A 12,216-nucleotide genomic window follows, 5' to 3' on the forward strand; every position below is an offset into this window, starting at 1 on the left:
CTTGGTCAGGCCATTCGTGACGCACAAAGGGAATGCGAAAGTGAAAAGGAGAAGATCAAGTTCGAGCGCATGCTAGAGGATCACAAGAAATTGCTATACCCAACTTATGATGCGGGGCAGAAAAAGTTGGGATCCACACTGGAATTGCTGTAATGGAAGGCAAAGAATGGTGTATCTGACAAAGAATTTGGGGAGTTACTAAAAATCCAAAAGAAGATGCTTCCGAAGGATAACGAATTGCCCGCCACTATGTACGAAGCAAAACAGGTTGTCTACCCTTTGGGATTAGAAATCCAAAAGATACATGCAAGTCCTAATGACTTCATCCTCTACCATGGCAAGGAGTACAAGAAGTTAGATGCATGCCTGGTATATCTTGCATCACGGTATAAGATCAGGCGAGATGACCCTGGTGATGTTGAGGACGAACGTCCCATGAAGAAAATCACTGCCAAGATTATGTGGTATGCTCCTATAATACCACGCTTGAAACATCTATTCAGAAACAAAGACCATGCAAAGTTGTTGCGATGGCACAAAGAAGACTATAAGGTAGACAATATGTTGAGACACCCTGCTGATGGGTCCCAGTGGAGAGCAATCGATAGAGAATTCTCGGAGTTTGCAAATGACGTGAGAAACTTAAGGTTTGCTTTAAGTACGGATGGTATGAATCCTTTCAGGGAGCAGAGCAGTAGTCATAGCACTTGGCCTGTTACTCTATGTATCTACAACCTTCCTCCCTGGTTATGCATGAAGCATAAGTTTATTATGATGCTAGTGCTCATCCATGGCCCAAGGCAACCTGGCAACGACATCGATGTGTACCTGAGGCCACTAGTTGAAGAACTTCTACTTTTATATAATAGACCAGGTGTACGTGTGTGGGATGAGCATAAACAGGAGCACTTTGACCTATGAACATTGTTGTTCGTAACAATCAATGATTGGCCTGCTCTAAGTAATCTTTCAGGACAATCAAACAAGGGATATAATACATGCACGCACTGTTTCAATGACATTAAAGGTATATTCTTGAAAAAATGTCAAAAGGTCGTGTACCTTGGCCATCATCGATTTCTTTCTATGAATCACCCCCTAAGAAAGAAAGGCAAGCATTTTAAAGGTAAGGCAGACCACCAGACCAAGCCGGACAACCGAACTGGTGAGGATGTACTCAATATGGTCAAGGATGTGAAAATAGTATTTGGAAAGGCACATGGTAGCGAACCTGTTCCGAACGACGCCGACGGTCACGCACCCATGTGGAAGAAGAAGTCCATATTTTGGGAGCTACCCTATTGGCAAGTCCTAGAGGTCCGTAGCGCGATCGACGTGATACACCTGATGAAGAATCTTTGTGTGAACCTGCTAGGCTTCATGGGTATGTATGGGAAGCCTAAGGACACACTTGAAGCACGACAGGACCTGCGGTGTTTGAAAGAACGAGACAACCTGTATCCAGAGAAGACAGATGATAGACGCCATTACTTAAGTCCTGCTAGCTACACTCTTAGCAAAGAAGAGAAGGAAAGCATGTTTGAATGCCAAGCAAGCATCAAGGTACCATTTGGATTCTCCTTGAATATAAAGGGTATAATAAATGTGCTAGAGAAGAAATTCCTAAACTTAAAGTCCCATGACTGCCACGTGCTCATGACGTAATTGCTTCTAGTTGCATTAAGAGAAATTCTACCTCCAAATGTACGTCTAGCACTGTGAAGCTATGTGCATTCCTCAATGTAATTTCTCAGAAGGCAATCGATCCAATGGATCTAGCTAAACTACAGAATGATGTGGTTCAATGTCTTGTCAGCTTTGAGTTGGTGTTCCCTCCTTCCTTCTTTAATATCATGACACACCTCCTAGTTCACCTGGTCAAGGAGATTAGCATTCTCGGTCCTGTGTTCCTGAACAACATGTTCCTGTTTGAGAGGTTTATGGGAGTCCTAAAGAAATATGTTCACAACCATACTCGGCCAGAAGGAAGCATCGCCAAGGGCTATGGAACAGAGGAGGTCATTGAGTTTTGTGTTGACTTTATTCCCAACCTTGACCCGATTGGTGTTCCTAAATCACGACACGAGGGGAGACTAAGTGGAAAGGGGACACTAGGGAAGAAAACATACATTGGTACGCAGGACAATTATTTTAAAAAAGCACACTACACAGTTTTGCAAAACTCCTCCTTGGTCAATCCGTATATCAAGACACATAAAGAGTTGCTCCGATCCGAGTTTCTAGGGAAGTCTAAAGCTTGAATTACGCGTCAGCATATGGAAACTTTCAGCGACTAGTTGCGAAAATAATGTCAGGGTGATGAGAGTATTGATGAGCAACTGTATTTGTTGGCTAGGCAGCCATCATGGCATATCCTCACATACAAAGGGTACGAGATAAATGGGAATACATTTTACATAGTAGCCCAAGATAAAAGGAGCACCAACCAAAACGGTGGTGTCCGCATAGATGCCACCGACCCTAATGGAAATAAGCAAACATATTATGGACGTATAGAGGAGATATGGGAACTAAACTATGCACCTACTTTTAAGGTACCTTTGTTCAAGTGCCAATGGGTAAAGGTGACTAGAGGTGGGGTAGCAGTCGACAACCAGTATGGAATGACAACCATGGACCTCAACAATATTGGGTACAAAGACGAACCGTTTGTCCTTACCAAGGATGTGAATCAGGTGTTCTATATCAAGGACATGTCTACAAAACCGAAGAGAGGGAAAAACAACAACGACCCGATCAATGAGCCAAAGCACCACATAGTTCTTTCAGGGAAAAGAAATATCGTCGGAATTGAAGACAAGTCAGACATATCAGAAGATTATGAAAAGGATGACCGAATTCCACCCTTCACAGTGAACAAAGACCCAATCATCTAGCTAAATGATGAGGACACTCCATGGTTATGGCGCGATCATAACCAAGGGATATACGTTAAAAAGAAGTTCACTACTGTGCCCGCTTGATATATATAGTGTATTCATATTTCTATCGAGTATTCATATTTTCTACAATTTAAATGAATTTTTTGCTTGACGGTGGATTTCCTGTGGAGAATGTGTGATGAAAAAACAAATGATCAACGTTAATAAGATGTGAAAACTAATTTCCGGTTGAAAAACAATAGTTTTAATGATTTTAAATAAGTAGTACATTTTTGCATGGTGAAAATTATGATTATTATTTACACTATATTAAATATGTATACGATAAAACAAAAGAGTTTAGGTTACAGATTTTTCTAATGTACAATAATGCAAAACCAGGTCCCAGAATTATTTTTGTAATTTTTTGCTAATATTTTATTTACTAGGCAATTAACAACTCTCTGCATATTTATATAAAAGAAATATATAAAAAAGGAAAAAACTTCTAGAAACTGGCGGGAAGCCAAACTGCAGCCCACCTTTACTCCCGGGTGGACCAACCACCCGGGACTAAAGATGGGCTGCGTTTTCACAGCCCACCAAAATCACCTTTACTCCCGGGCCGTGGCTACACCCGGGACTAAAGGTCAGACCTTTAGTCCCGGTTCTAACCATCACCCGGGACTAAAGAACCTTTAGTCTCGGTTCTAACCATCACCCGGGACTAACTAAAGATGGGCTACGTTTTCATGGCCCGGCAAAATCACCTTTACTCCCGGTCCGTGGCTACACCCGGGACTAAAGGTCAGACCCTTAGTCCCGGTTCTAACTATCACCCAGGACTAAAGAACCTTTAGTCCCAGTTCTAACCATCACCCAGGACTACAGGTCGCCCTTTATAAACCGCGCCCTTCTCCCTTAGTTCTCTTCCTCTCTATCTCCATTGTCTTCTTCTCCAATCGGATCCAGTAGCCACCAAGCCTTCTTCTCCGTCGCCTCATCTTCTCTGTCGCCTCATCCAGCAACGCCGCTGCCCCCAGGCGACCACCCTAGCCTCGCCTCATCATGCGTGCATGCTGTCATTGCCCCACGCGCACGCGCGCTTCTTCTCCGGCTGGCCAGCGCACTCCTCGCGTCGTCCGCATCCCCAGACCACCTCACTCATCATCATCGACGACGGCGCATCTGTCCTCCTCAAGACCATCCTCCTCAATGATCCTGTCCTCGCCGAGACGGAGTGCATCAAGGTCATCCTCCTCAACGACCAACAAAAGGTCCCTCCATTTTTATCACCGCCGGTTCCATTGGTAACTCACACTAAATCTTCTCTGCTCTCATGTTGTTGCAGCCGGAGTCCGATCGAGTTGCTGGAGCTACTCCGGTGGCTGCAGGAGCTGGATCTCGCATTTGACACCTTGGATGTGAGCCACCGTTGCCACCATAATCCATTTATGATGGATTAATTGCTCCAACCTTTTATAATCGGATGGATGTGTGTGCCGAGCCATCGTGCCGGCAATCTTGTAATGTGATTTTGCGCTGAGCCATCGAGCTCAGTGGAGCATGGGCGTGGCCTGGTGTCTCGTCGTTTCTCCTTTTTGCGCAGTAGCTTATGACGACACTGGCCCCTAGATCCGAGACATTCGACGGCGTCCGTGACGTTGTAGTAGCAGGGCACGTACTTCTCGTACTCGGGCGGGCATACCTCCACCTCCTTGGCGTGGACGTCGCCACCCATGAGCTTGCCGATGTCGAGTAGGTCACTTAGAAATCATGCCTTTTATTTTTTAGAATTAATTTTTCCATGAAATGAAAAACTTAGAAAATAGTTAGAAAATTGTAGAAAATCCGTACTAGTTGAACTTGCAGACCGTGTTCATCTCGGCTAGCATGTTCCCTGTCGAGCAGTAACGGACGTCAAGGAGCTTTGATTCTACGAGGGAGAGCGACAACGGTCGTGGAAGACCGTGTTCCCTTCCTTGTAGAATCGGAGCTCTTCTGTGGCCAAGTACGATGCCATCCGGTGGAGAAATGCCCGCTGAGATGATCACGTAAGCAAGGTCAACTAGTACGGAAGCTTACGTGATCTTAGAAGATGTGTGATGGCATGAGAGCGTGTGTTTTTTCTCAATTTTGTCGAGCAGGTCACTTAGAATAAATTTTTCCATGAAACACCCGTGAGCTCGCCGATGTCGAGCAGGTCACTTAGAATTAATTTATCCATGAAATGAAATACTTAGAAATCATGCCTTTTATTTTTTAGAATTAATTTTTCCATGAAATGAAAAACTTAGAAAATTGTTAGAAAATTGTAGAAAATCCGTACTAGTTGAACTTGCGGACCGTGTTCATCTCGGCTAGCATGTTGTCTGCCGAGCGGTAACGGACGTCAAGGAGGAGCTTTGATTCTATGAGGGAGAGCGGCAACAGTCATGGAAGACCATGTTCCCTTCCTCGTAGAATCGGAGCTCTTTCATGGCCAAGTACGATGGAGAAATGCTCGTCAAGATGATCACGTAAGCAAGGTAAACTAGTACGGATGGTTATTTATTTAAACATGTTTTTGAGCTATAATTTGATGGATATTTGATAACTTCAGATCTACAAATGTCATCTATAAATGTTACTATCCTCGAGGTGGCACGTCCTGCAGGAGTCCATTTTATAGACATAGTTTTTATTTTTTATAGATATATCTAGTGGTGTAAAAGCTAGATGGTTGCCCCAAGAGACAACATGGATGAAGAAATGATAGATATTATCAATACCGGCACTCAATTTGCCGATGGTGACCAGTAGGACGCAGATGATGGGAGTCAATACCTGTCTCTTAAAGATAACCAAGAAAATATTGTGCAAGAAAATACTGGCGAGGTACATATATTTATGTATATTTGAATATTATATATATATATATATATATATTTGAATATCTATCATCTATTATGTGTACACATGATATTTATTTATTTATTTTAAACGTAGCCCTCTAGATCGATGACCACAACGGCGAAAAGCAAAAATAATTGAGGCCCGAAAAAGCCATTGGAGGGGCGCTACATAATATCATAATTCAATATCAAGACAGGCGAACCACTTGGTCCACATGCAAGGAAATTCGTGCAACACTATGGGTGCCTTCTAAGGGATAGACTTCCGATCAGTGCCCATGAATGGAAGCAAAAGATCAATGAGCCTCATGTTAGTTTTGTCTCTGATCTTGATAAGAATTTAATTTGGGATGATATACTTCAACATTTCACATTGCAAGCGGATGATTATGATGATATCAACGATGATGAATTGAAGGAGCTAGTTCGAAAGTGGGCTATGAAGAAGATGGCCACACAATTCTAGACTTGGAAGAAATCCCTATACACAAAATACGTCAAGAAGAACCTAACGCCCAATTTCAATACTAGTGGCCCACTCGCGAAGTTTAGGCCCTACTGGAATGATTTTATACAGTACAAGACATCGAAAGAGGGTGAGAAACGGGTGAGAAGGAACCAAGAGAATGCCCGACAGAAGGTATACCACCATGGCATGGGATCAGGTGGCTACGCGACTGTCATTCTCAAGTGGGAAAAAATGGAAGCGGACATTCTTACCAAGGGTATCACACCAGAATCACTCAATTAGCCTAAACACGCGAAGAATTGGTTTTTCGCTCATGGAGAAAGACTGGACCTAGAGACCGGGAAGCTGGTTCATGGCTCAAAACTCAAAAGGGCCACACAAAGATTTTCTTATGCTCTACAAGCTAAAGCTATTGGTGCGTTCAGGGCCAATAGAGAAAAGGATGAACTGACATATGCCATCGGGACTGCTGAATACAGTGGCCGAACGAGAGGTTTAGGATGAAACATTTCTTAGGAGCATGGTTTCCCTAATGACAGAGATACCTACAAAAGCCGACAGAGAAGGAAGGATGAGGAAGCTGCGCGGATCAGCAGGTTGGAGGAATATGTTCATGAGTCACGGGAGGCGTTGCTTCAAGTATAGGAGCACGAAAAAGACATGCAAGCTAGAATGCAGGACGAAATCATAAAGCAAGGGCAAATAGCAATGAGTGCCTAAAGGCAGGCATCAGATCTAGGAATCAACATTAATATTAGCCCCCCTGATCAGTTGAAAAGCAGTTGCGCTTCCACGGAGTTGCCAAATCAAGATGATGCAATGCTATGTTTTCCCGTGGATGACATCACTGCGCCGTTTACATCATGTGAGCTACATATTCCAAAAGGAAATGCCACAATCATGGTGGCTCTCGGTGTTTTTTCTCCTCCAGATCCTACCAAGACACCAAGAATCCATGGGGCAATAATACCACCTGGATATGTTAGTGTCTCAATGGATAGAGTTAACAAAGGTTTTAGTGATCTGGCTCTTGACATTCCAGGAGGTGATGGAGAGAAGACTCTAGGAGAAGCAGAGAAGACATTCATACTATGGCGCAAGCGCTACATCATTATTCCCGGGGTCTCTAGTCCACCGCCGCTTCCTCAACTGCCAGACAATAGGTGCGGACAAAAGTGAACGAAACAATTTTTTCACTAATTTTCTATTGACATGCATGATTAATAATAACAATTTCTTATACCTAATTATTCTTTTTTGTACTCACACAGCAGGGCCTCCACCAACCTAAGTCCAATTATTCAATCTCCAGATCACCATAGAGCTCCAGGCAATGATTATGCAACGTCGCCACCGCCGCCACCTCTAAGGAGGTCTCCAACGCCTCCAAGGAGGTCTCCAATGGCTGCCCCGCCTCTCTTCATGACCAAGAAGCAGCCAGCTCCTAAGAGGTCTGCCCCGCAAACGAAGCCGTTGGCCCACCAGCCGGTAAAGAAGAAAGCCTCCTCTAATCTAGTTATTCCTCAAAAACTGGCTTACAAGAAAAGTGAAAAGAAATTAAATGCTGCAGTACAAAAAGATGTGAGCAATTTCTTTGAAAAAAGTAAGAAAGCAACGAGAAGCGAGGGAGAACCCAGAGAAACCGTACTTCTACCTACCTCCAGATCTTCTAAGAAAGAAGGTGGACCAGAAAAAGCGGGAATCTCAAAAGACCCTGCCAAAATTGGATTACGACCGCTAAGTCATTTGAGGCGGCGTAGAAAAAGACTAGAGCAGGGAAAGATGTTGCACAACTCGGATAACAATCGCAACAATCAGTCCCCTCTCTTATCATTCGTAATGAATATGGTTCAAACTTAGACGTACTGGACGTCGATTTTAAGGACCTGGCTCGGTTTTACGAGGATACCGGTTTGGACCTTGCCCAAGTGCTCGCTGAAGGACCATCTTCTCCGAAAGTGGATCCCTGGAAGAAATTTGAATATGGAAAGGGTCTATACAACCCTGAGACCTTAGGTGAACTGGGTATGCAAATGTACCTGCTAAACAAGTGGTACATTGCGGCGTGTGAACGGGGAGAGACCTTTGTTTCTGTCAGAGTTGGAAACCAACATTACTTCCGTGGCGATGACGTTATATATGTCGAGTTTTCAGAATTACACCAACTATGCCACCTGGACTCTCTCGACAAAAGTCTCATTAGCTGCTATTGTCTGTAAGTGTGATTATTTTCTACTATTAAAGTGTATATATATATAAAGCTACATGTATATATATATAAATTATATATCCTCACACTATATTTTTATATATACAGATATGAGATGACAGAACTCAGAAAGAGAAAGGATAATGATGTTGGTTTCGTTGATCCAAATGTCGTATTCAGACACCCTAATCCCCCGCCTCAATGGAAAGCTGAACTCGAGAAAAATCTCATGAGGTTCTTAGTGAAACAATAAAACAAGGATATACTCTTTCCCTACAACTTCAAGTGAGTGTTAAATAATTAATGTTGATCATATGGATATTTGTTCAATTATTTACTTACTAGCTAAGCTATCTCCCATATATATATATATATATATGTTGACTCTAGTTAATGTCGATCATATTTGTGTATAAAAATATATGCAGCAATCACTGGATATTGATGGTCATCGATATGGCCAATAGTCGGTTGAGCATCTTAGACTCGTTAAGAAAAGAGCAAACAGAGTACCAAGACATGATAGATATTATCCAAGGGTAATTTGGTCTCCCTGGCAACTATATATACCCCGGTCTCTTAACTGCAACAATTATTAAAGGCCAAATTATTTTTTTATTTTATGGGGCGCAGTGTTTGGAAAAGTTTCATTGAGGAACACCACATGAAACATTGCAAAGTGCCACTGGATGTAATCGCACACAAAGTAAGTACTAGCTACATATATATATATATATATATATATATATATATATATATATATATATATATATATATATATATATATATATATATATAATTCAATTAACACCATGCATGCTTTCAATTCACCGGATCTTTTTTCTCGTAAAAGTGGGTTCTGAGGCAAGAACAGAGGAACAACTACTGCGGATACTATGTTTGCGAGTTCATCATGACGTACTAAAAAAGAACTCCTGAAGAGAACCTCAAAGTACGTTATATAAATATATTCATAATTTCTTTTATTGCTCATATATATAAGTAATCACGTGACCAACACACACATATATGTATATATATATTTTTTCTTTAACTTTTATTGAAGACTCTATGGTTGAAGGAAAAAGTCATACGACGTGACCAACTGAAAGCAATTCAAGAGACCATAGCAGGATTTCTTAATGACTAGGTCCTAAACCCCGTCGGCGAGTTCTATAATGACGTGAACGAAACATGGAAGCCAAACCAGATGGAATGAATTTGTTATGTCAAGAATATGATAGAATATACAATGCAAGCTTTATTTGTAATATATGTTATGTCAAGAATATGATAGAATATACAATGCAAGCTTTATTTGTAATATATATATATATATATATATATATATATATATATATATATATATATATATATATATATATATATATATATATATATACATATACATATATACATACATATATATATATACATATTATATGTACATAAAATAGCGTACAATATATATATACATGTAATATATACGTTAGTTTCATATTTTAGTTTGTACAAAATGTTCGAACATTATAAACGTGTAGAATACGTATATTATTAGCAGCATACAATGTGTATTCAAAAACCAAAACGAATCATCAATTGAAAATAGAAACAAAAAAATGAAAAAAAAAAACCTTTAGTCCCGGTTGGTAATACACGTTTAGTCCCGGTAATATCAACCGGGACTAAAAAGCCGGCCCACGTGGTCAGGCCGAGAGACCTCTTTAGCCCCGGTTGATATTACCGATCTTTAATCCCGGGCGTGAAACCGGGACTAAAGGAGGGACCCTTTAGTCCCGGATTCGTGCTCCCGATTCTAAAATCGGGACTGAAGGGGGTTGAGAACCGGAAGTACAGCTAGTTTCTCTACTGGTGCGTCGACCTCTAGGCCGTTGGGGCGGTTGCCGGTGACCTCGACCTCGACCTGGAGCTGGACTTCAGCTCGCTGCTCTCCGGCTTCATCTGTGCATCCATGGCTACCTCGCCTCCGACAGCACAACACAGCAGGTCTAGATCCATGGCCCTTATCTCCATTCCCGATCTGAAGTATTTGGTTGTAGAAACTGCAAGGTTGCAAGCTGCGACCTGATCTTTATATATGCGTTTTATTTTCCAGTAAGCCTGTGCCGCGTTTTATCTTCAAGGGGATAATTTTCCTTTAGAGTCATCATCTTTTAAGTCATTCAGCATGTGCTCTTCACCGTTCCTAATAGTAGCGTGAGAAAACAACTTATATCATCAGTCATCACTTGCACCCGTTCAGTATAGGATAAGCATAGTTAATATATGGCATGTAGCTGATTGTAAACTTGTATGTCAACAAGATTGTGAAGACGTGCAGTTTAGTTTAAAGAAGAATAACTGATAATTTGTTGTCAATAGTTACTTTTTTTTTACCTTTATGCAACTGTCAACTCAAATTCAAATGAGAGGCCTTGAGTGAGATTTTGTTCTACACTTGCTTATTCACTTGCACTCGTTCAGTATGGGACCTCTAGTCACATGACAACATGCCTGTCATGCCAGCTACCAACTATGTTTGAGGTCATGCTTTTATTCTTGAGTTTGATAATGCTGGTAAGACATTTATATATTTGGGATGTTCTTTGAACAGGTGGAAGAGCTTTATTCTCTTGATGTGGACTCTCTTAGTCAACTGCGGTGAGAATCTTTATTCTTTTATGTCATCAATATCTGCTATCTGAATGCCCTGAACACATGTTCTTCCTCTCCACTTTTCACAGGCCAGTATATGGGCTAATTTTTCTCTTCAAGTGGAGCCTCAGACCCCACTCATGTGGGAGCCTCAGACACTAATGCATGTGCTACTCAAGCTATTCTCTCAGTTCTCATGAATCGCCCTGAAATTGACATCGGTCCAGAATTATCACAATTGAAGGAATTCACAGGAGCTTTCACACGTGATCTGAAGGGCTTAGCTATCAGCAAAAGCGAATCTATCCGGATAGCTCATAACAGCTTTGCAAGGCCAGAGCCATTTATTTCTGATGAGCAGAGAGCCACGACTGAGGATGATGATGTTTACCATTTCATAAGCTATTTACCTTTTGAAGGTGTCCTGTATGAGCTGGATGGGCTGAAGGAAGGGCCTGTAAATCTTGGGCAGTGCGGTGGTGCTGATGACCTTGATTGGCTACGGATGGTGCAGCCAGTTATTCAACAAAGGATCGAGCGCTACTCACAGAGTGAGATCAGGTTCAATCTTATGGCCATCATAACATGTTTGATGCTTGCAGGACTGCAGGTAGCTATGTTGGCTGCTAGCTGGTAATAAACCACTCTAGCAAGGTAAAGACTTTTTAAGAAATCTCTAACTTGTGTACATGCACCATTATTTTTGAGGATCCATCATTGATTTTTAATTGCCGCCATGCTCAGGTTATTCACATCTTGTAACCTTGAAATGAGGTGGCCTTGTACTATAGGGTCTGTAGTAGTCATCAATAGAAAACAATACCTTTCCTTTCAGTTCCACATATTTTATTCACACTCTCATGGTATTACAATTAAACTGAAATGATTTGTGCTCTCTGAACTATGTGTCTTACCATATAAAGATTATGTGTTATGTTTGTGAGGACTCTGGACAGTCCAGACTTCAGTACATGGTTATCATCTGTTGAACATATGAACTATTTAAATATTCATGTTTAATTTGTATTAATTTCAGAACTGTAGTAACTCCTAACAATTATTAACCAAACATGCTTATCCTTTTATTTGTAAATATGTGTTAATGAA

General features: G+C 41.4%; 1 pseudogene; it reads left to right on the forward strand.

Moving 5' to 3' along the window:
- Positions 1–3,958: 3,958 nt before the first annotated feature.
- On the forward strand, positions 3,959–11,808 carry LOC136461360 (ubiquitin carboxyl-terminal hydrolase 2-like; annotated as a pseudogene).
- Positions 11,809–12,216: the final 408 nt, after the last annotated feature.

This window comes from Miscanthus floridulus, chromosome 6 (assembly GCF_019320115.1).
Source record: "Miscanthus floridulus cultivar M001 chromosome 6, ASM1932011v1, whole genome shotgun sequence".
Taxonomy (NCBI): Eukaryota; Viridiplantae; Streptophyta; class Magnoliopsida; order Poales; family Poaceae; genus Miscanthus; species Miscanthus floridulus.